The following is a 6000-nucleotide window of genomic DNA, read 5'->3' on the forward strand; positions in this document are numbered from 1 at the left end:
TAACATCATCTCATCAATTAACGGTGCTATTTAACTATAAGACCAAAAACATTAATAAAATAAAAATTTAGGAACTAAAACTAACAAAACTTTTGCTTAAGAATTAAAAGAGAAAACTTGAAAACATAATTAACTCGTAATTAAAATCACCGCACAGAAGGAAAATTCAAAACCCAGGGCCTACTTTCCTAATTCGTATTTGAATAAGGCACTTGCTGTCTATAGACCACAGTTTTGCTAAGTACATCTCCATTCCCCTTTTTACATCTTAATTACCAATTATACTCTTTTTCCCTAAAGCAATACATCCTTGGAATCCTTTTCCTTCATGGAAATTTCTTTTCAGAATAAGATATACCTATTCTGAAAGAAAAATGATCAACTTACTCTAAAAGTAACTATAAAATAGTCCCTCCTCATCCTCATAATTTATTTTTATTGAAATCCAATTATTATAATGAGTAATTAGTTTTAAAATAAGTTGATCCCTCCTCATCTTGAAAATATATTTTTGGAAATATGGGAATGGGGTGTTCTTAGCAACAAAGGGGAGTGTAAATAGCAAGTGCCTTTGAATAATGTCTGCGGAACATTGTGGAATGTTCCAAAGCGTCCATTAGTTATCATTGTCACAACGTTCCTGCCATTCTCGCATTCTGTAATCATCAGACATGGCAACTGCATCAGGTACTTTCTTTTCAAATTTTATTCGTTCTTTTTTTTTTTGTGTGTGTTTACTTTGATGCTTCAGATTTCTGTGAATATTGTTTTCACTAAATGGCGCGAAGTGGTTTACCCAGAAAATGGCTTAGCATTTGATGGGAACAACCCTGCAGTGAATGATTTATCTTCCATTATTTTATGAGTAACTGTGAGAAATACTTTAACTCAGTGTTGGATAGTCCACAATTGATTTATTTGATCTCATCTTCTTAAATACTTAATAATTGTGAACCGTTAGATAATTTAATTGTGGACTGGGTGGGGCAAATTAAAATACTTTGGTTAAAATTATATTCCTGGAATGTAGAGTGTGCGATTTCTGTTGTTTGATGTTAAAAATATACATTGTTGAAGGCATCAGATGATTCTGATCTCAAGTATATACCTTGCATGGGATTTGATGGTGCTTAATAAAATAAGCATGCTTGATAAACACCTGAATGTTGCAGCAACTTTCAAATCTAGGGAGGATGGTACGCTCAGAGAACTAAGAATCTGGTTTCGAGGACCAGAGAACCTCCCAAAGAAGAAAAGTAAGGAAAAATGAAAATTTCATTCATATCTTTGCTTGTTTATTACAATTGTATTTATAGTAATCCTAGTAACAGAATTTGTCAATTGGTGCCTAAGGAAATACAATTCTGTTATGCTTGTCTCTTGAGGGACCCGACAAGTATCAAGCAAAGGAAATAATTCTGTTGATGATTCTGCTATGGAAATACCCAAATACCCACCCTTCAGACAAAGTCCTTGAGGTAAGTGGGTTGTGGCTGTTGTTGCTACCCCTTGAATGGTTTCATTAGTTGCTGCCTCTGACTCAACTTGATTCATGTCTTCTTCTTCCCTCTTATCACTCCACGGCCCTAGGAAAGGTTGATGGTTCACGAATTGGTCCGGCAATGCGACTGCCCTGTTATCTGAACTTCCACGAAATGGTTTCAACATCGAACAGTGTAATAATATAGAGTGAATCTTAGCTTCATTAGGTAGCTCCAGGCGGTAAGCCACCTTGCCTATGCGTGCAAGTATCTTGAATGGTCCATAAAATCGCTTAGCCAATTTTCCCGAGAAAGACTGAGACCCTTTAGCCGTGGTTTGTCGGTGAGGCCGCAGTTTCAGTAGAACCCAGTAGAACCCAGTCCCCTGGCTGGTAGGATACATCACGACGGTGAGTGTCTGCCTGCTCCTTCATTGCCATCTGTCTGGTCGAATACTTAGGACACCTGGTCTCATATCTAGGGGTGGAACCATTACCATTGAAAGTAGCTGCAATTCTCCAATGGCCTGTCCCTCGCACTACCAAGGTTGTCAGAGAGGAAACGTTCCAATTTATTCGAAAGAAATTGATCAAGGCTCAGATGGCAATGAAGGAGCAGGCAGACAAAGGCAGACACTCACCGTCGCGTGATGTATCCTACCAGCCAGGGGACTGGGTTCTACTGAAATTGCGGCCTCACCGACAAACCACGGCTAAAGGGTCTCAGTCTTTCTCGGAAAAATTGCCTAAGTGATTTTATGGACCATTCAAGATACTTGCACGCATAGGCAAGGTGGCTTACCCGCCTAGAGCTACCTAATGAAGCTAAGATTCACTCTGTATTTCACTGTTTGATGTTGAAACCATTTCGTGGAAGTTTAGATAATAGGGCAGTCACATTGCCGGATCAATTCGTGAACCATCAACCTGTGATCACTCCGATGACAATCCTGGACTATCGTCGAAGCAATGAAGCTTGGGAAGTGCTAGTGCAATGACACGCGCTATCACCAGATGACACCTCTTGGAAGGATTGGACTCAGCTGCAACAAGCTTATCACCTTGAGGACAAGGTGCCTTTCCTAGGGTCGTGGAGTGATAAGAGGGAAGAAGAAGACATGAATCAAGTTGAGTCAGAGGCAACAACTATGAAACCATTCAAGGGGTAGCAACAACAGCCACAACAGGTACAGGAAGCAAAGAAAAGAAAACCAAAAGAGCAGTGAAGAAGTCCACTTACCTCAAGGACTTTGTCTGAAGGGTGGGTATTTCCATAGCAGAATCATCAACAAAATTTCCTTTGCTTGATACTTGTCGGGTCCTCAAAGGCAAGCATAACAGAATTGTATTTCCTTAGGCACCCATTGACAAATTCTGTTACTAGGATTACTATAAATACAATTGTAATAAACAAGCAAAGATATGAATGAAATTTCCATTTTTCCTTACTTTTCTTCTTTGGGAGGTTCTCTGGTCCTCGAAACTAGATTCTTAGTTCTCTGCCATGCCTGACCTTGTCAGTCCTTCGTCTTTGGACAAACTTGAACAGCTCCTTATCTGCCTCACCAACCAACAATTATCACTTACCCAAAAAATCGACGACCTCATTCACCATGTTTCCCCTTCCCTGACCAACCCCCCTTCGTCCCTCGCACCATTCCTAACCCTGCACAAAACCACCGAATCAAGTTAGATGTGCCTCGCTTTGACGGCACAGACCCTTTGGGCTGGATTTTCAAAATTAGTCAGTTCTTCGAGTATCATGGCACTCCTGAACATGACCGTTTGACAATTGCCTCCTTCTACATGGAGGGGCACGCACTAGCCTAGTTCCAGTGGATGACCTTCACCTCGTGGTCAGGGTTTTTACAGGCACTCCATACCAGATTTGCGCCATCTCAATACGAGGACCCAACAGGGGCCCTCTTCAAGCTCACGCAGAAGGGAACAGTAGCCACATACCTTTCCGAATTTGAAGACCTCGCAAACCACATCGTGGGACTTTCGGCACCGTTCCTCCTCAGCTGCTCCGTCTCCGGCCTCACTCCGGAGATTTGCCATGAGGTACAGGCCCATCAACCTTTGACTCTTTCCCAGGCCGCGGGCCTTGCCTGCCTTTAGGAGGAAAAACTCCAAGACTCTCGCCCACCCCCGTCCTTTTTCCGGCGTTGCCCAACTCCACCCCCACTCTCCGTGAACCCCCCTCAGACTCTTCTCTCCCCGCCCCTGCGACCCCCACACTCTCTTCTCGCCCACCACTACCCCCTCTACCCTTTAAACGACTAACCTTCGAGGAGATTGCCTCTCGCCGCGAGCGCGACCTCTGTTTTAGCTGTGACGAGAAATACCATAGAGGCCACCGCTGTACCTCTAGTATATTTCTTCTGCTTGCAGAGGAAGAGGATCCTCCTGACCCTGTTCTTATAGAAACCCTGGACCCTGACCCGGACCCAAACCATGACCCGACCCACACCCATGACCCATACCCGGCTAGGTTTTTTAGAAAGAATTCTTTTAATTTGTATATGATAACATATAAAAAAATTTGGATAGACTTGGCAGGGAAGAAATTTTTACTTTTCAAGAAATCGTAACTTTAAAACTTTTAGTGTCATGTTTTATAAGTATTTTTAAGAATATATTGTGGTGAAATTATTATTCATGACAATAATTTTTAACTTATATCTATATTTTTTAAAAAACATTCCCTTGGATGGGTAAGAATTCTTCTTTTCAAAGTTTAATTTTTGTTTTATCATAATAAAAATATCATGTTTTTATTAAATTATTTAATATGATAAATAATTAAAATTATTAATAAAAATATCATATAATTCTTTGATTATTAAAATCTTATCTAATTTTTTTAATGATTAATTAAATAAGTTTTATTTATTTTCAGAAAATATGATTTCTAGTATTTATCAATTTTGAGTATAACAAAATTTATCTCTTGTCAAATGCCTCTTTATATATAATGATTTGATTTATGACCGCGCGTGTTTTAAGAAATTGTTTAAGTAGTGAAAGTAAACATAGATCTATATTAAATTGAAATAAAAATAAAACTATCAAATATGTTCACTTTAGCAGCAATTATAAAAAAATGTTCACTTTAGTAGCATATTCACAATTCTAAAAAAATAGTAATATACACACAATATGAGAGGATTGTAAATACAATTAAGCTTAAATATCAACTTAGTAGTTGTAAGTTTGTATTTTTTTTAATTTTATTTCTTGTAAGATTTTAATTCAATTTTATAAATATTAAATAAAATGGTAAAATAATCCCAATATATTTAACAAAAGAGATATGAATAAATGTAGACAACAATTAATGAATAATACCAATAACAATCAAATTAGTTAAAATTTCCGCGAAGGAACTTTAATATTAATTATGAATATTAATTCAAATCATGTAAAATCCAGCATATGATTCTTATGCGCTACTTTAAATAATTATTTTAACAATTTAAATTAGATATCATTTTTTGAAATCAATTACATTTTTTCCTTTAGAAAAATTAATTGTATTTTTCAGACCTCAGAAATAATAATTAATATGCTAAATTATTATTTACTGTCTTAATCTACTTTTTATTAAAGACCGATATTCTTAATGCTATTTTCAACTAATTTGCATATCATTTTATTTTAAATTAATTATATTTTATAATCTGATATAATGAATATTATGCCAATTATAAGAATTGAATTTTAAACATTAATAATAAGTTATGTAAATATCATTAAAGCTTATTTAAATTGCCGATTAGGTCTCCATATTCAACTCATCTAATTTTTTTTGTGCCAAAAACAGTTAATTTAAATTATTTATTCTCCACTAATTAATATATAATATACCTTTAATTTATTTTACATGGTTTTCATAATAATAGTAATTAATATATTGGATTACCCTTTTTTACGTTATAAAATATTAATCTTGATTTGAATTATTTACTCTTCCATTAATATATTTACATGAATATAAAAAGAAACAGAAATGGTATTTACATGATTCTTATAATCATGTAAGTTTCATATAGTGTACCTTAACATGTATCTAATAAATAGTTTGTATTATCTCTTGTTTTTTTATAAGAAATAAAATTGTTATCACTTCATTTTTATAACAAGAATCAGAAATGATATTAAATTAAAAAGTCTATCTCTAATTCTTCTTATAAAAAACAAGTGATAGCAATTTTATTTCTTATAAAAAGATCAAAAGATAATACAAACTATTTACATGTCAAGGCACACTATATGATATACATATACATCAGAATGAAGAATAAAAACAAACAATGTAATAAGATATATTAAAAACAATCCCTTAGGAAAGCCTAAAGAATATATAGATATATATCCTGCCACAGTTTTCTTTTGGCAAAATCCACTTCAAACAGAAGCCAAAACGAAGAACAATGCAAGAAAAGCAAATCCAAAAAGAAGCATATATGTTCTTGTACTATGTAATGTAACACAGAATAATAATAATAATAATGTGA

Source organism: Glycine soja, chromosome 10 (genome assembly GCF_004193775.1).
Source record: "Glycine soja cultivar W05 chromosome 10, ASM419377v2, whole genome shotgun sequence".
Taxonomy (NCBI): Eukaryota; Viridiplantae; Streptophyta; class Magnoliopsida; order Fabales; family Fabaceae; genus Glycine; species Glycine soja.